Source organism: Silurus aristotelis (genome assembly GCF_946808225.1).
Source record: "Silurus aristotelis genome assembly, chromosome: 17".
Lineage (NCBI taxonomy): Eukaryota > Metazoa > Chordata > Actinopteri > Siluriformes > Siluridae > Silurus > Silurus aristotelis.
Window position 1 is genome coordinate 22313885 of NC_139590.1, and position 20749 is coordinate 22334633.

The window sequence follows — 20749 nt, forward strand, 5'->3', positions numbered from 1 at the left end:
AAGGAACTCGAGTGAACCCGATGTTATTTTTGCCTCCAGCGCGGCCCTCGATGCAGTCGTTTGGATTCGAAATCCTCTCCCGGTCGATGGCACTAAAAGCCGTAATCTGATTGGTCAAAAGAGCTGATTGGACGATGCTGATTTTAAGCGGCGGATCGATCGAGCGCTACACCGCAGCCTCTCATCCACTCGCTGGCCTCAGATAACTTTTCCAAGGACGCTGGAGACCTCTCGTAACAGTACGCACGCACACACACGCGCGCGTGACTCCATGCAGGAATAAACAAGCGCTAGTCTGGCAGTTAACACAACATTACAAAGCGAGGACGAGGTAATTTAACCACGACCTCTTATCTGCACCGTGTTCATTAGCAAATCGCCTGGAAATGGTGTTCGTTTGTTTCAGAGCGAAACTCATTTTCTTTGACGCTCAGTCAAGAAGGTTTTTTTTTTCCCCCTCGTAAATAAGCTTCTTTTTTTTTTTTTTTTGGAGGAAATTATAGCCGGACATTAAAGAGTGACCACTGATGCAAACAAGATCTTTGATCTATAAATAGAGACCAAAACATTCAGGGACAAGGTGGACGAGTGCAGCAAAAAAATAGTGTGTGCACAATATGAACAAAAGTATGTGGACACCTGGGCATGTGCTTTTTTTTTTTAACATCTCATTCTACATTTAGTCCCCATTTGCTAATACCCTCCACTGTTCGGAGGGAAGATGTTCCACTCGAATATGAGGAGATTTGTGCTCATCCAGCCACAAGGGTGTTAAAAGTCAGGTACTGATGTAGGTGAGGAGGAAGGAGGTGTAACCAGCGGTCATCCAGAGAGCTCTAGAGCAGGAGATTTTCCACTCACATGCTCCTTATGCACAGGAGCATTGTCATAGTGGAACAGGTTTGGGTCTCCTACAATTGTATGCCTACATGTTTGTGGGAACATTTGGAGAAAGAACCACAATTGGTTTGTAGAAACAGTGTATATTTTCTTTATATCCATGAAAAGGTATAGAAAAAGATTACAATTCGACCAAAATCGACTTCACACAGGTGCATTCGGGCTGGAGATAAGCTCTACAGAATGCCCCGAGGTTGCATCACGAATACATCACGCCGTGACAATTCCCAGCAGCAAGAGCGACGTTATCCGACTAACCAGCATCTGTGTGCACTGGAAAAACAGTACAGCTTCACTTCCAGATCAAGCAGCTCTAGTTTTGGAGGTTTAACGTTCAGTGTCCGTCGGGAACAGCGTTGCATCGGAAACGTGAACAGTACAATCGTTTTTTATGGCACACACAAGCCTGTGATAAAACGTGTGAAAGACACATAAAAGTGCTTATATGTATATATTGAATGAAAACACTGAAGTATCAATAGCGCTAGCCACTTCCTGGTTAGCGGCTGACGCTAGTGCTATGGATTCTTTAGTGCTTTATGTCCAGCTTCAAGAATTTCTTTTAAAAGGAGAAAATCCTGAGAATTCCACATATCGAGGAAGTAAATAAATGATGGAAGGAAGGAATGGAGACATTTGAAGTCTGCTAAAATAAATAGAACAGCTAAATAGATCATATCATTAGAAAATTACATGTTAAAATGTAACTCACACGGCAACACACACACACACACACACACACACACACACACACACACACACACACACACACACACACACATTTGTGTTACCCAAATAAGGTGTAACAAATGTAAACTGTTTCATTAAATTTTGTCCATTTAATTAGTTTCATGAAATTAATTAATTTAATTTGTGCCACTTTAATGGATTAATCAATTGCATTGCATTTATTTGATTTATTCTATTTTTATAAAATATTATTATTATTATTATTATTATTATTATTATTATTATATTATTGTATATATATTATTTCACCAAGCAGGTATTTTATTTAAAATTGTTTTAAAAATGTATTTTTATTAAAAATTTTGTTTTTAAAATGTAAACTTTAAATGGTGATGATCACAAATAAACACAAATGATAATAAACTGTTTTGCATTTGCCCGAAACACCCCCCCCCCCCCAAACGTACCGATATTGAACAGAACCGTGACTTTAAAACTGATATATGTACCAGAATGTGAATTTTGTGTACCAACAACAGAAATAAAACTAACCGCACTATCATGAGACTGAGCAACTTTTTTGTCTTCCTTTGGTTTTGTTTAGACGCTGTTTTGTTTAGACGATTCTCATGAACGATTAATAGCTAGCTGTTTTTGATGAAGCTAGAAACATGCTAGGAGTGACAGTAGAGCTAGCAAATATAATCCAAAAGCCCGCTGTGTAACATAAAATCCCATACAGAACATACACACATTTAATTTCTCTTCATGAAGAACGAAGTCTGGATGGAGGTACATTATATAGACAAACGTTTGTGGACACCTGAGTCCACATCTCATTCCACATTTAGTCCCTATATGCTGTTATAATAACCTCTACTCTTCTGGGATGATGTTCCACTAGATTTGTCTGGGAGATTTGTGCTTATTCAGCCACAAGGGCAGTAAAGACAGCAGTCATCTTTCAAATTCATCCCAAGAGGGTTGGGATCTCTACAGCAGGATATCTATGTAAAACAATCTTCAAAGAACTGGCTTTGTGCACAGGAACAGGTTCAGGTGTGCTAGTTCAAGTGACATCTTTAACAATTGTGTGCCTTCAACTTTGTAGTAGGAACAGTTTAGGGAAGAACCATATATGGCTGGAAAAGTCAACTGTCCAATATTTTTCTCAGTATTGTGTATATTGAATTGTTCATCAGATCCTGGTAATATATTCCTGGCGCTTCTGAGTGGACACTGGCTCAAGCACCCAAAGCTCAAACAGACACTGATGGCCTAATCTACAGGCCTGGGCTGCAATTACTCCATTGTCCTTCTTCCAGTTTTTACATTCCAATAATGCTGATCAGGACCACCATGCAGACCGGCAAATAAAATCCCCAAATCCCAAATCCTCAAATCCTCAATCCATTCCTTGGCCCTGAAAAGAGGGCGCTCAGATGGGCCGAGGGCTGTGATGAGGACTGTGATGAGGGCTGTGATGAAGGCTGTGAAGAAGACTGTGTGGAAAGCTACTTGTTCGAAAATGTAAAAAAAAAAAAATTATAATAATCTATGCAACATAAAATCATGTAATAACACTTAAGGTCACTTTACAAAGTACAAAAACAAACATGCACACACACACACACACACACACACACACACACACACACACACACACACACACAATAGAAAGATTTTCAACTGAAAGGTTCCACTGAATCTTTGTCCTCATGCACACTTTCAATATTTCACGGTTTTATTCAGATCTGTTAGTTTTATTGCTTGTGAATTTTTTATTTTAATTTTTTTATTATTTGAATGCTTCCCGTGGGCTCACCACCTGCAGGAGGGACAGTAAGGAACGGTGCTATGAGGATTGGGCAGCAGTCGGAGGCGGGACTGCTTAGACTGCTGCCCCCGCGACCCGAATTACGGATAAGCGGGAGAAAATGAATGAATGAATGAATGAATTATTTGAATGCTGGGTGCAAAAAATTTTAACGCCAGTTTGTGATTGAAACCTTAAATGTATCAATCTATTATTATTATTATTATTATTATTATCACAAAAGAATGCCAAATCTGAAGCCTGTTTAAAAAAAAAAACACTCGGTTGTAGGCTGACTGAAGAAAAAGAATAATAATCTGTTATTTAAAAAAAGAATTAAGTTTATGAAGTTTTACACATAAAATTCCATTGTAGCTTATAAGTTACAATCTGTTTTGTAAAACATAATTTCCCATTCTTTCTTCCTTTCATTTTTTTGGGGGGGTTAATTTTATTTATTAATTTATTTACTCATTCATTCATTCATTTATTCAAATACTGATATAACCATACATAATAAAGATCAAATTATTTTTGTAAATTTTCTTTTTTTTTCTTTCCTTTTCTTTTCTACATTGTAATTGTATAGTTTTGTTTTATTCTATTTGCCTTTTTTAAAAAAAAAAAAAACTCATTTGTCTTATTATAAATAGAAAAAATTAATTAAAGCTTGAGAGTGATGGTGAGAGATGCACCATCCCAAGAAAAAGCTCTGATCTCCATTTCCCTGATTGGTAGGAACTGACCCCTTTAACCATTGTTGTTAAAAGCAAGGTAACAAGGGTAATCTATCTGGACAAAAATACTGAAGCTCTTGACTGCACCCCAGGCCTCCTCACCCTACATCAGTACTGGATTTTCCTAAAGACTGAATGAGCAGAAATCTCCACAAAATCTAAAGAAACATCTTCCCAGAAGAATGAAGCTTTTTTTAAAGAGCGAATGGGGACTACATGTGTAACTAATGCTCAGATTTTCATGCTCTAGCTAGTGTAAACTACTAGGGTAGAGTCAACAGATTCAGCACCTTGGACAGCACCATTGACATTCTAGCACCTTGGATATTTGCTTTTATTTTTAAGAATTATAAGATATAATAATAATAATAATAATAATAATAATAATAATAATAATAATAATAATAATAGCAAATTCTAATAAGAGCAAATGGGGACTAAATGTGGAACAGAGTGTTCCAAAAACACATACCCATCTAATGTTCAGATGTTTATAATCTTTCATACAATGTAGCTACTTCTAAGGTAGCGTCAACAGATTCAGCACCTTGGACAGCAACCCCAGGGCAGAACAACTACCATTTTGTCTGTGTTATTTTCTGATATAAACACTTGAGAAGGGGGTATCTGACAACATAAGTGTTCTATTGAATCACCTCATTGCATATTCCCTCAAGGACATGCAGTCTCTAAACCTGCAATAGGAATTGTTCTGGGACCCTGAGCACCATGGATACCTTCTAAACTTAAGAGGGTGAAGCCCCGCTTAACTTTCTCTGCTTGACTGAAAAGTTGTGATAAAGTTGTGAAAAACTGAATCATTGAAGACTGACATTGACCGTGAATGGCATCAATCATTTAAGTCCTTAAGTTAAAAAGGAATTATGCTCTAAATACAGTATATATTACAGTCCATGCAAAAACGTCTTTTCAGTTCACTCATTTTTTAGTTTTTTTGCAATATAGTAAAAAAGTTATGAGACACGAATCAGATCGTCATCTTTAAAAAATCCTCTAGAAACACTCGAGGTCAAGAGCTTTGGGAATTGCAGTGTTGGCAAACGTGTCTCAAAAAACAAAACAAAAAAAACCAGATGAAGCAACCGGCCCTGGGTTACAATTCCACCGTAATGCAACAAAGGTAGATAATTGCGTTTCGAGCGGTGCAGAAAAAAACCTCCCGAACCGTTACACAAAAGGAGCGATGATGAAAAAAAAATAGAGATCAGCAATTTTTTCTTTTCTCATCCACATCAATCGCTCTGTTTCAGGTTCCAGCGTGGCTCTGATGCTGTCGGATAAGGTTTATAGCGAGTGAGAGAGCCAGAGAAAAAGAGAAGGAGGAGGAAACCATCCGTCATCATTTTATCTGCTCAGAGGCAACGTTTTTCAAGAGGGAACGTCGCAAAATTAAAAGCCACTTCAGCCTTTCAGATGATTTGTGATTAGATATCACATCCTGGGCGCTACCTTGACGTCATTTTTTTAACACCTAAGCGTACGAAAAGTGGCATAAATTCAATACTTTCAACAGATCCGGGTAAACAGGGGCTTTAATAAAGATGCGAGGCGGCGCTCGGAGCGAATCGCTCCTACCGAAACAACGAAGCGTCTCATGTGTTTATTAAATTGACCTCGTCTACGTGAGGGAAAAAATAATAAATAAAAAAGCGATGACTGGTGATCTGGGAGGAAGGAGAAGACGGGAGACACACTTCATCTTCTGTTTTAACGACTCCGAGCTCAATCTTGCCCGTTATCCCAGAGGCAGGTGGCGTCGAAAGCCTCGCCATATGGCGCCCGCTGCAAGCGCGGCGATGAGGAATTAGACCTAACCGACCAGAGATGGAGATCAATGATGGCCACTTATCACTTCAGGACACAGGCGTGTTTGTTATTTATCTAACAAAGAACAGCTGCGATTTCAGGTCATGAACAATGGAGCTGGGGGAAAAAAAAGGAGGGAAGGAGCACGACGTGTCTCCCGAGCTGCCCTGCTTTGCACTTCGTCGCTCTTTTGTTCGGGCAGAAAGAAATGATTGGGCAGGGGTGAAAACTGCTTTGTGTGAATAGTTTTCTGTTCATCTGACGCTGTTCACAAAGCAAATGCTGTGGCTCGAACACACGGCGGAAAGTGGAGGCTTATTGATCCTATGCAGGGACGATTACACTGAACATGAAGACCTGTCTTTCTCTTTCTTCTGACACGGTCCACTATATGCATATCCAATTCACTATATGGACAAAAGTATGGAGACACCTGACTTTTCCTGCCATATGTGGTTCTTCCCAAAATGTTACCACAGAGATGGAGGCACACAGTTGGATAGGACGTGTTTGGATTGTTGTAGAATGAAATTTTGCCTTCACATTGAAACAAGTTCCAGTTCTTTTTTTCTTTATTTTTGTCATTCTTTCTTTTTTTTATAATGACATTTTTTCTTTCCTTGTTTCCTATCTTTTCTTTTTTCTTCATTTTCTATCTATCTATCTATCTATCTATCTATCTATCTATCTATCTATCTATCTATCTATCTATCTATCTGTCTGTCTGTCTGTCTGTCTGTCTGTCTGTCTGTCTGTCTGTCTGTCTGTCTGCATCCTTTATTTGTTTTTTTCTGTTCTTTACCTTTCTTATCTTTTCTATCTTTCTTTCTATCTTTCTTTCTTTGAAAGAATTGTGTGGATGATTAAAAAAAAAAAAAAAAAAACTCACAGGTTTATTTATTTATTTATTTATTGGAGGGGGTTTGCGAACACCATCATCACACCAGCGTGAGCGCTCAGGTCCACAGGGGAAGTCAACAGGGAGTGTATAGGAGAGTGTGTGTGTGTGTGTGTGTGTGTGTGTGTGTGTGTGTGAGGAAAACGCCTTTAACTCCCAGCAGCCACCACTGAGGGAGTGAGGTTTCTTCCAGTTGAAATCAAATCAGGTCAGTTTATTTGGGGCACAGCTCCTGAGCCCGGTTTACAAATAGCAGCTGGTGGGAAAGTGCAGAGCTAACACACGTGCGTGTGTGTGTGTGTGTGTGTGTGTGAGAACACATTCGGGTACACATGATGCATGATTCAGTTACACACCGCACCAAGCGCTCTAGTGCATTTGGGGCTTATGATCAACAGTGTAATGTTTTTTGGAACGTGTTCAAATACACACATTGGCACCTGAAGGGCCCGAGTCTTAACTGATTGGAATTGAGAGACTGACAGGAAACACATGGACGTCTCGAAGGCATGGGATGCAGACTGCTGTTTGGGATGTATCACTGAGATACTGTGTGTGTGATGATCATCTCAAGGAGTTTTCTTCTCATCCTCACTACTGGCTTGCTTATTAGGGACTAATGAATTCCATATGCACATTCAGACCTACACAATATAAAACCCTTTTGAAGACGAGTGTTAGGAGCATCAGGTTCAAACAACAAGAACGTCCAATATTTGTTCAGATCCCCCCCACCAAATCATAACAGATCTTCAGCTCCGGACCCTAGAACACGTGTACATTAGGACGTGAAAAGAGGAAATGCGCCTGTCAAACGCGCCTGCTGCCGCTCGGGACTTTGATTGGCAACCCTTTCAAACGTTCTCACACAATGACCTTGTAAATGGCTCTGTCTGTCACAGCAATTACGAACGTCAAATGTTCTCAAAAACACACACAATGAGCATAAAGAGCAGCAGGATTTTTTCCTATTTGTCTTCAATACAGAGGCCTGAATGAGTTCAAACGAGAAGGGGAGGAGGGGAGGGGAGGAGCAGCAACATTTATGGCACTTTGACGTTCATAAAAATAAAACAAACAAAAAAATCTATCTATCTATCTATCTATCTATCTATCTATCTATCTATCTATCTATCTATCTATCTATCTATCTATCTATCTATCTATCTATCTATCTGTCTATCTGTCTGTCTGTCTGTCTGTCTGTCTTCCCTTCTTTTTTTCTTTCCATCCATCATCCTTCTATCTAGCCATCTTTCTTTCTATCTATCTATCTATCTATCTATCTATCTATCTATCTATCTATCTATCTATCTATCTATCTATCTATCTATCTATCTATCTATCTTTCTTTCCATCCATCCACCTATTTATCTTGTAACTTTTCTTTTCTTTTCTTTTCTTTTCTTATCTATCTATCTATCTATCTATCTATCTATCTATCTATCTATCTATCTATCTATCTATCTATCTATCTATCTGTCTGTCTGTCTGTCTGTCTGTCTGTCTGTCTGTCTGTCTGTCTGTCTGTCTTCCCTTCGTTTTTTCTTTCCATCCATCATCCTTCCATCTAGCCATCTATCCATCTATCTATCTATCTATCTATCTATCTATCTATCTATCTATCTATCTATCTATCTATCTATCTATCTATCTATCTTTCTTTCTTTCTTTCTTTCTTTCTTTCCATCCATCCACCTATTTATCTTGTAACTTTTCTTTTCTTTTCTTTTCTTTTCTTTTCTTTTCTTATCTATCTATCTATCTATCTATCTATCTATCTATCTATCTATCTATCTATCTATCTATCTATCTATCTATCTATCTATCTTTCTTTCTTTCTTTCTTTCTTTCTTTCTTTCTTTCCATCCATCCACCTATTTATCTTGTAACTTTTCTTTTCTTTTCTTTTCTTTTCTTTTCTTTTCTTATCTATCTATCTATCTATCTATCTATCTATCTATCTATCTATCTATCTATCTATCTATCTATCTATCTATCTATCTATCTATCTATCTATCTGTCTGTCTGTGTTTAAATATCAGTAGTTTTATGGTAAAATCAGGTTTTTCTTGGACTTTAGTCTCTAAACTGAGCTTTTGATGTTAGACATCAATCAATATATGAATAAAGTGAATGAGTTGAATGTAAAATTGTGGCCGTTAAAGGAAACAATTCGACCTTTGACTCCTCCTTTTATTTGAGCGCCATTTGACCATGGATACGACCTTTTGAAGTCTCAGGTCTTGACTGGATCTCAGCTCGCCCTGGTTTTAGACGTGACCCTTCATGGTCTTTGCTATTTCTTTATTTATGAGTAAAAATGATTCCTTAATACACAAACATCCTCGTATTTTATTCCTGAGTGTAATTTTGCCGCAAGGTTCCCATGAGCGCCTCACACACAACAGTGTTCATGCTCTTGTCACTCAGTTAATATTAAAATTTGAGATGTAAGGCAACACACACACACACACACACACACACACACACACACACACACACACACACTTACAACACTGTGAAGCGATCTGGACGATTGTCTGCCACGTCCTCACCTCCCCGGTGTCTCCTGATTCAATTGTTCAATTCCACATGCAAATGTTGCTACCTGGTGCATTGTTTGACACACACTCCCCCCAAACTCACACACACACACACACCCACCCACCCACACACACACACACACACACGACTCTTTATACTCTGCAGGCCGCCTTGTCTTGCCCCTGTGTCGCTCCCATTAACATTTGATTTAGCTGTGTGATTGGGTCCACCTGCCCTTCACACACACACGCACACTAAGACACGCACGCACAATGACACACACACGCGCAGTCACATCGACTGTAGCATCGCAAAGGGAGATTGAAATGAAGCGCTGAGATGATAAACACAGCTCTCTCTCTCTCTCTCTCTCTCTCTCTCTCTCTCTCCCTCTCTCTCTCTCTCTCTCTCTCTCTCTCTCTCTCAGAACCAGATGCCCAAAGAGGAAAAACAGACTGCTCTATAAAACCATATGCTAATCTCAGGAACATATTTTCAGAATTACAAAAAAAAATCCCTATAATAAAATAAAGACCTGGGCTGAGTTCCTTAGCTCGGGTTCTGTGTGTGTGTGTGTGTGTGTGTGTGTGTGTGTGTGTGTGTGTGTGTGTCACAAGCCAGAGTATTACACTTAAAGAAAAGCGCTATATATCAGCCGCCTTCCACATACCCGAGCTCACAAGAGCTTGTGATTGCCTAAGGTCACTGTGATTGACATCTGAGACTCCTACAGGACCCGTCCACCTCCAGCTCTGATTCAAACTCCTGATCCCCCCCCAAAAGATCTATCCATCTAGATAGATAGATAGAAATAGACGGAAATCTGCTTTACATGGGTTTGAATGGAAGTTGTTGGAGGTTATTACAACAGCAAATGGGGACTAAATATGGAATGAGTTCAAAAACCACACGCCGTGATCGTATGCTCAGGTGTCCACAAACTTTTGATGGATTTTCTGAAAAAGGTATAAATATATAAATATGATCGATATGGGTACGAATGCTGGAGGAAAGGAAACAAACTTGTTATTAAAAATCAGCACACACACACACACACACACACACACACACACACACACACACACACACACACACACACACACACACACACAGGAGGCAGAAAAAAATATGGAAATGATAATGGAATGCATTATAGAGAAAGGAAAATGTGCATGTTCCACTCAGAGGGATGGGGATATCATGGAAGCCCATCTCTTACATTTCCGGCTGTGATTTTCACCGGCGGAATGCTGGAGCGTTCTATCAGAGACACACTGAATGTTTTATTGCGCCGCTAATACGTTGTGAACGGTGGCCCCTGCGTGAGGCGCATGACGATCGCGCCGTCCCGCCGTCCGTCTCGTTAAAGAGCCGAGTCGTGCATTTTGGCACGTCTTCAAATGGCCACTTAACGTCTTTGGCAATAAGGGCTACGCCGGACCGAGGATTCAATTACGCCATCCTGCTGATGGAAGTAAAAAAGAAAAAAAGAAAAAAAAAAACGAGCATTTTCCACAAAAAAAAGGAAAAACTTCAGGAAAAGTTTTCGATCTAATTAGCACCATTGCACTCGGGTCCAATGCCAAAATGCGGCCGAGTAGAATTAAAATCCTGTGTTTATACTGTGCCAAAAGGGAAAGAAAAAGAAAAACGTCTCGGCTCTTCTCAGCACCATTACACTGTTTGCATTCGGACGCAGCCAAACAGATTGTCTCGCCTCGTTCCTTCATTCCAATACGTCATGTTCAGGGGGAAAACAGACATATGTTGACAAACAGACAACTGCTAGTGTTTGGCCCAGCGTTCGACAACCACACCGAACATCCCGCGGCTGTTTCAACGATAAAACACTTTTTACTTGGTGAAGAAAAGAAGCACATGGACGAATGCTGCAGAGGGGTGTGTGTGTGTGTGTGTGTGTGTGTGTGTGTGTGTGTTTGTTGAGTGAAACAATTTAAAAAGCTATATAGAGAAATACATTGTGTGTGTGGACATAAAGGAAAGAACAATGAAAGGAAAGGAAAGGAAAGGAAAGGAAAGGAAAGGAAAGGAAAGGAAAGGAAAGGAACGGAAAGGAAAGGAAAGGAAAGGAAAGGAAAGGAACGGAAAGGAAAGGAAAGGAAAGGAAAGGAAAGGAAAGGAAAGGAAAGGAAAGGAAAGGAAAGGAAAGGGAAAGCAGGGGAAAGAAAGGAACGGAAAGGAACGGAAAGGAAAGGAACGGAACGGAAAGGAAAGGAAAGGAAAGGAAAGGAAAGGAAAGGAAAGGGAAAGCAGGGGAAAGAAAGGAACGGAAAGGAACGGAAAGGAAAGGAACGGAAAGGAAAGGAAAGGAAAGGGAAAGCAGGGGAAAGAAAGGAACGGAAAGGAACGGAAAGGAAAGGAAAATAATGTAAAGGAAAAGAAAGGAAAGGAAAATATAGAAAAGAAAATGAAAGGAAAGTAAAGGAAAAGAAAAGAAAAGAAAGGAAAAAATGTGTCTTTATTATAAGGATGTGGCAATGTAGAAAGAAAGAAAGAAAGAAAGAAAGAAAGAAAGAAAGAAAGAAAGAAAGAAAGAAAGAAAGAAAGAAAGAAAGAAAGAAAGAAAGAATGGATAGATAAATGATAGATAAAGATGGATGATATATAGACAGAAGAATGGATAGATGGATGATAAAGATTGGTGAATTTACAAAAAGAATTAAATGGATAGAGAGTTGATAGATATAAATGGATGAATATATAGAGAGGAATGAATGGATAGATGGATAATAGATAAAGATAGGTGGATATATAGACAGATAGATGGATGGATGGATGGATGGATGGATGGATGGATGGATGGATGGATGGATGGATGGATAGATAGATAGATAGATAGATAGATAGATAGATAGATAGATAGATAGATAGATAGATAGATAGATAGATAGATAGATAATAAGGAATAAATAAGATAAATAGGAATAAATGGGTCCATGGATGATAAATAGAGATAGATTATATATATAAAAAATGAATGGACAGATCAATGATAAATAAAGATGGAAGATATAGACAGAGAAGAATGGATAGAAAAATGATCGCTAAAAATGGATAGACATATAAAGACAAAAATGAATTAATAGATGGACAATAGATAAAGATAAATGGATATATATGGACAGAAATGAACGGCGAGATGAACGATAGAGATGTATAGATGGATGGATGGATGGATGGATGGATGGATATATAGACAGTGATGAATGGATAGATAGATGCATGGATAGACAGACAGAAACAAACACATCACTCCACTCCATCACCGAGCGGTCGGTTGGGAATGACGAGTGGAGGGCGTGAGATTAATCAACGTGCCGCTCTCAGGAGAATCTCTGCACCAGTAATTAACAACTTTGCAAATTGGTTAGCATGTTTTTTCATTCTAAATGTGTTTAGAAAAGGTCAGTGTATTCGTCTTTTTGTTTAATTAGGAGTGCTGGCACGCCAATCTGTTTTGGGCCAGACAAAGAATGATGATGATTGAATTCCATTTCATTTGAAGCGTGATTTTCTCTTTTACAGATGAGGCATAAAAACCTATCAGTTCACAAACAGGACGCCAAGTCTCTCAAAAACCCTCATTATTGTTGAAATATTCTGCATTCGCTGGTTCTTAGTTCTGAAAGACAAGACGTCCATGGTGACTGCAGGGGTGTGGAATCTGTCTGAGATAAAAAAATACTCTGACACATGAATTAAGACCAAACGTATTTTACTTATACTAACAAAAAGGCCACGCCTCCTTCATTTAAACTGACATCAATAAAACCATAACTTCTTTATTTACCCTGATACAAAGACCACACCGCCTTTACTTTCACCGACACAAAGGCCACGCCTCTTTTACTTAGGCTAACACACAACATACCTTCAGTATGTCTGACAGGCACACAGGCCGCGCCTCCTTCAGTATCTCTGACAGGCACACAGGCCACGCCCCCTTCAGTATCTCTGACAGGCACACAGGCCATGCCTCCTTCAATATATCTGAAAGGCACACAGGCCACGCCTCCTTCAGTATATCGGCCACACCTCCTTTAGTATATCTGACTGGCACACAGGCCACGCCTCCTTCAGTATATATGACAGGCCATGCCTCCTTCAGTATATCTGAAAGGCACACAGGCCACGCCTCCTTCAGTATATCTGACAGGCACACAGGCCATGCCTCCTTTAGTATATCTGACAGGCACACAGGCCACGCCTCCTTCAGTATATCTGAAAGGCACACAGGCCACGCCTCCTTCAGTATATCTGAAAGGCACACAGGCCTTGCCTCCATTAATATATCTGACAGGCACACAGGCCACACCTCCTTCAGTATATCTGACAGGCACACAGGCCATGCCTCCTTCAGTATATCTGACAGTCACACAGGCCACGCCTCCTTCAGTATATCTGGCAGGCACACAGGCCACGCCTCCTTCAGCAAGTCCAACAATCAAGCATCCTTTATTTCGACTGACAGCCAGAGGAGCCAGAAGACTCAGTATCGTGTATCATATAAAGAAACACTTAGCACTTCATAACCTAACTGAAAAAGACAGACACAAATGAAAGCCTAAAAGAAAACCAATTATATGGCAGAAGGTTGAGAAAAAAATGCAGCTTGCTAAGATTTACTAAAAAATAGATATATATCAGACGGTATCTCAAAGCAGGTGAAACAAGTTTAGCGCAAAGATGAGCTCCAGATAAAAAAATATTAGGTTTGCTGCCTGTATTGATATTTCGACATTCGTGCTGATGAAGCAGATGGTAAAGTCTCGCACCGATGAAGGATGACAGTAGGACATGCTGCAGCTTCTTTGAGTGATGACTGAATGCTTCGTGAACGGCGAGTCGAAGGACTAAACTCGGCACACGTTTCCCCATCGCTCAGTAATAAATGTAAATTTTTTATAACTACAACAATAATAATAATAATAATAAGCGCTTAACTTGCATTCATAAATCAGGAGTTTTCCCAATTTAATGGTGTACTGTTGGTCTAATTAAAGGTCAACCAACTAAACCCAATCTCACGCAAAATTACAGCGAGAAAGGCTGATTGAACTTTTAATTATAGCTGCAAGCACCATGTCCCCTCGCCGCCCACCCGCTTCACCCCCACTCCCACTCCACTCCCCTTCACCTTCACCTCAAACAGCTCGGAGACAGTCCTAATTCTGAACAAAAACGATGATTTTCAAGAACGATGAACACCCACTGATGCAAAAGTGTTTCTCATGGACTGTCAAGTTGTTCTGAAAAAGGGGCCATGTTCTAAACCACACACTTAGTACTCATTTTTTGGGTTTGAGACGAGGCCAGAGAGTGCCTCATGCTCACCGGTGCCATCTTCTCTTCGATCCATACTACTGCAATCAAATTTAAGACTTTTCAAGACCATAAAGAACGAAATTTTAGAGCTGGATCACGACTTCAACAACACGCACAAATACCTTGTTAGCAACTGAGCAACTTAACCGAGCGACACAATCCACGAGAGATTCGCGTAAATAACAGAAAGCTGATTGGCTGTTGCATGTTGGTCTCGTATGTAGTCGTAATTCGGCGGATTATATTTGGACTAGCGAAAGAAAGAACTCAAAGACCACGTAAACAACAACAAAAACATTCCGTAGACGTGGTGTTTCATGGACAGCGGAAAATTAAGACCTGTTTTAAATGATTAAAGACCTAAAACAACGAGTTCAAGACTTTTTTTTAACTACATATACGTTTCCTGGTAAAGGCTAACCTGCAATTTTGTAAATTCCCAGTTTATTCCCAGTAATTTCAATGGAAACTTTCCAGTTTAAAAAATTCCCAGGAATTTTGCATCCCTATTCATTAACCACTATGCTAAATAGTTAACGCTAATAATATACTTAGAATTATGACACAGACAAAAAAAAAAAGTACAAGTAGCATTTATTTAAGTGGAAAGAAAACAACAACCCTGCTCTCCAATTAGAAAGGCAAAAAAATAGGACCCCCGTGTCAGTCCGGATAGTGGGATTGCAGGGGAAAGTGAACGACTGTGGAGTACAAGAGGACAAATTGCACCCGATATTTGCTGCAGTGTTTTGAATTCGATCACAAGCAGCTGACTGAAGCCAAAAACAAAGCTTTTCATCATCATTATTTTCCAAAGCTGGAGAGAAACGCTGAACCGCACATGACCCCTGGTTTAAGGAGAAACAAAAACCCAGCAGCGCGAGATCAAAAAAGTCAGCGAGACGGTTCCATCGCTAATCGTGAAAAATAGAACGCTTCTGCAAATAGAATTAATGAATGGAATATTATTAGCCTTTTCAGCTAGCGCAGTTTCTTTTTTCTTTTTTTTTTTTTTTTGTTTGACCATTTGGATGTTGAGAGCCTTCAGAAAGTAAGTGTCTTCACCCTGACCAAAGAACCTTTGAGTGACCTTTTTTGTTGTGAGTTAGTTAGACTCAATTCTTTATATCCTTTTCAACTGGGGGAAAAAAAACAACAACAATTATTAGGAAATTTCTGGGGAAACAAATTAAAAGACCCTCTCCCATAAAAGGCTCTTCTAAGGTAACCTTCCATGCATCTGGAAGAACCCTTGAAGTATCCAGAGGGGCTAAATAGAGCTTAGTTGGTTTACATTCTCTAGATCCCACGTCCCAGAGAAGATTCTTTCCTGCCCTGCCCGTGCAGGTCTTTTATGTCTATAGTTTTTAACTATTAATTGTTACCAGAATTAACCGAATAACCATTTTCCACCACCAGGATCTTCATGACATTGTTGTCTTTCTGAGATGAAAAAAATTATTAAGGAACCCTCATCCAGAAGGTTCTTCAAGAAAACCAAGGTTCTACTATTTCTTTTTCCGTTGTAGTCTCGAATGCAATCATCTTACCAGCTTTCTTAATTTAGCAGCATCCAATTCACCTAATTACAAGTTCAAATTAGAGAGCGTCTAATAAGGTCCAAATGGAGCCGGTTGCTAAATGAGAAGAAAAGGGAGGACCGCTTCTGGTTTCTCGACAGGAAGGAGCGCCTTTAATCTTACCATCTCTCAAAGCAGAGTTTGGTAATAGCGGTCATCAGGTGGCGACGTCCTACCAGGCTTTATGCCCTTACCTTAAGTTTTTTTTCTAGATATGACGGTGCAACTTGCAGTTAAAAGGTATAAGTGGAACTAAAGAAAAGGGGAACCATTTGAGGGGATTTTTATAGCTTTTCTTTTCTAGAGTTTTACCTGTTTTATGAAATGTATCGGTGGAATTGTGAGACTTCAACACTTCATTGTTTCACTTTATTGTAAAATAGTACACTGGTGACTTCTAGGGGGCCAAGCACTAAGTTCTTGAGACTCTTAACATTGTTCCAAGGTAGTACTCCACCTTGCTACTCAGGCAAGAACGTATGGTTGTCTTCAGTCTGGACATGTTCTTTAAATGGTGCTTGGAGCCCACAGATATCTGCTTGGTACGATGTAGAAATTGCTCCTCAGCCAGCTGACGATACACCACCATGTGCTCTCTCTCAGAAATAAATATACAGAGCTTATTCGTTTCCTTGTCGCCGCGGAACTACTGTCAAGGGTCTACCTTTGTACCTTTAGTATGATGTAAATGCTTTCAAAATAACAATGTACATAACTGGACCTTCAGGACCCCCACAATGTTATTTTATATATACGGTACTGCACTGTATTAACATTTGACTTCATTTTATAATGAATAATTATATTTGTATTAATACATTTTCCTAAATTTCAACATAAAACACCATAAAAACAATTCCCTATAAGTGTTTTTGGTCGATCGTGCTCTCCGCGAGGAAAATCAGCTGATTAGTTATGTGGCAAACGCAGTTCCGGGGCGCCAGATTCGAACAGCGGTAAAGCGGAGGATTACTGTACTAAAAATATAAAAGACACCCCCGTGAGCGGAATACCATAGCAACAACTAAAAACAACGGTTTGGTACCTTTTGTTTTTTGAGAGTGTTCCTTCCACTGTTCCTTCCTTGGAGCACTTTAAATCGTCTAGACATCACGATTTGGCGCTTGTCAAACTAAATTCCTTACGTTTGCCCATTTTTCCTGCTTATAACACGTCAACTTTGAGGACACAAACGTTCACTTGCTACCTAATAAATTAGTTTATCTGTAATTAATGGACATTCAGTGCAACCCAGATGAGGACGGGTTTCCCTCTTGAGTCTGGTTCCTCTTGAGGTTTCTTCCTCCACAGTCGCCACCGGCTCATACTCAGTATGTTATAATGTCAATGTTATGGCTGATCAGTGTATATTATATATATAAATATCAATAGTAATATTTTTCATTTTTCATTTATGCAAATTGGTGGTGATGGAGGTCAGAAGGGTAGAATTGTACATGCCATGTAGCAAAAAAAAAAGCAAGTAGGAGCACAAAGGAGCAAATAAGCTTTAAAAAAATAAAGAAAAAGGCCAATCCAGGATCTTGGCTAGATAGATGATGTTCTACACAGGAACAAATCTGAGTTTAGAACTTTCAATTTCGTAAACTAATGAGAAGCTCATGTTCTCACCATCAAGCAGGGCTCATTTCATTTGGACCATTTTGCGATCCTATTGCTTTTTTCCTGCCTCACTGAAACTTGTTTGTGACCTTTTAAATTGCACGGTGAAAACGGCAGCGGCGTCTCAGAAGCTCATCGAGTTTACGGGTTCGCGTATTAACAAAATGGCAGCGATGTTCTTACAACGATTCTCGTGTCGGAACATATCGAGGATTGTGTGTCGCGCTTCGCGAAAACGCGCTCGAAGTGCAAAACGAGCAGCCGCTCTGAAGAAGTGCTTTATTGCTCTGAGAGATTAATATAAAGGTCACATGTGTGTGTGTGTGTGTGTTTGTGTGTGTGTGTGTGTGTGTGTGCGCGTGTGCAGACGCATCAGGTCACACTGAATAAGCAAAGTGAGAAAAACTGCGAAGCCGTGGTGGGTCTAATGTAATAGACGTGGGGTTTCTTGCTATACAAATGGATGCTTGATGTTCATTTCTTTGTTTCAGTGGGAAAGAACATCGGATCGTCTGAGAAAAGCGGTCAGTCATAAAAAAAAGCCATAAAAACAACAAAATTAAGTTTTTCTTATTATAAACATTTGTGCATTTCTTTCTCAAAGATTTCGCGCCAGAAACCGCCGCATTGAAAAAAAAAATACAAATTAATACAGAAATCTCATAGGCTAATTATAGCATCAACATCCAAATCCTTGAACGTGTTCCAGCACTTGAGGGGCGGGGTCAGTCCCAGAGAGGCGCCCGAGCCCAGGCTCGAGGAAGCATGACGGGCAGCTCGGAGCTGAGGTTCGGAGACCTGGGTAAATGTTTGTGTACGCCAGAAGCGGAAAAGGTCACGTCCTGCACCGACCTCTAGTGATTTACAACGACGACAGAGAGCAATTAGGAAAAAAGAAAAAAAATGCACAGAAATAGGCTCTACCATTCACATTTGTGTGTGTGTGAGAGGCGGAATGGTTTAACCCGGAGGAAGATTTATAGCCCCGGGAGGCAGTAAATCTCACCCGGGACTCGGCTGTAGCTCTCACTTGCTAGTAAATATGCCGGGAGTGTAGACCGGGTCATGTGATTGACCCTCGTATCCTGTTCACGTTGGAGTAATGCGCACTAGTGACGAGTCGTTTATGCGACATCGCGGTTTTGTAGAAGAAACAGAATGGAGTTGTTCATCTCATGAGTCCTCTGGTCAGAGTGGGTTATTTTTTTTGGGTCACATGACTACCAGAGACGCCTTGCAGTTATAAATATACTGTAATAGTCTGTACATACTATAGTCAAAGCTGGTGCGTGTAGACGTGTTGTGGATCTGCTAATTGAAAATTTAACATTTTATATTATTTCTGATCAAAGGAACCAAATGAACTAAATGAATCAGAAAATGATTCGGTTTTTTTTACATTCAAAGAACCGATTCACTTAAATGATCCGATTTTCTCATCACTGGTGCATACAAAAATGTGGTTCGTTTCCTTTTTTTTTTGTAACTATAATAAGAAATCGGATTTCTCGCTTAAAAAAAAAAAAAAGGAGAAATAAAAAAAAAAAACACTGGTGTTTGTAAATCTGGCAAAAAACAGTGGACCTGTTTCTTCGTCTGATACCAGACACCTCCGTTTCCATTCGAGGATATAAAGATCGATTGATTTCGAAGTCCAGCTTGATTACTAGTGTATTTTTATGTTACTGTTCTACCACACTGTGTGGGAAAAAGTATTGGGACTCCCGAGCATTCCAGGAAGATGTGGTTCTTCCCCAAACACAAAGTCGGAAACACGATTCTATAGTATAGGATACCTTTGGATGCTGTAGCATTGAACTAGAAGACCCAAAGCTCTTCCAGCATGACACTGCTCCTGTGTACAAAGTCAGCTCCATGAAGATCTGCTTTTCATGGGTCGGATTGGAAGATATACAGCTCTATAACCCTATAACGGTCTTGTGGCTGAATGAATCTCACACCAATCTCCACAAAATCTAGTGGAACATCTTCCCAGAAGAGCGGAGCTCATTAGAACAGAAAATGGAGACTGGATTTGAATTCGGATGTTCAAAACGAAGGGCACACCAATCTTATTCTCAGGTCTCCACAGACTTTAGGCAACTGACACTGGAGACTCCTTCCAAAAAAAAAGCTACATAAACCTCTCGCTCGACAGAAAAGCTCACTAATCCGTTTTATATGATGGGTTTTCGATTACATGGCATGTCCTGCGCACGAGTTGTTACCATAGCAACCCTCAGCACCGTTCAACTGCACATTCTCTAAGTCGTTAAACCGTCAGCAGAGCCCGGTTCCTCATGGGCCACCGCGCAGGTCACGGATTCTGTGACACGCTGGAGAAGTGTGGGATTACGCTTCTTGTTTGCGTGACGTTTTTTTTTTTCATGCTCCCGGGACCGAGGCTTGAACCGCTCGCCTGTTTCCGCGCACATCCGAGACGGCTTAGCGAGCGCAACCGCTTCGCACGAACATAAACAAACATCGAGAGCCGGGCACGATCCCTGACTGACAACGGACTGGAGGATGAATTTTGTGCGCTTTCTCTCTGACACACTGACATAGTTGGTTAACTAAATGCTTGAACTTTCAGAAAACAACGCTGAGGTTTTTAGGACGCTAACAACATTCAGGTGTTCTGAGGAAATATAATGGGTATATAATATAAACCTTTGTAGTAGTAGCTATATTACAGCTTTCAAAAGTACACTATATGTCATTTCACATGCTACATATTCCATACCAGACTTCCTACTGTATGAGCTTCATTAGCATTAGCGCATGC

At 40.0% G+C, this 20749-nt stretch overlaps 1 protein-coding gene across 11 annotated transcripts in view; it reads right to left on the reverse strand.

Moving 5' to 3' along the window:
- unc5a (unc-5 netrin receptor A) overlaps positions 1 to 20749 on the reverse strand; it is a 205305-nt gene that overhangs the window by 134645 nt on the left and 49911 nt on the right. The gene's annotated exons all lie outside the window — the stretch shown is intronic.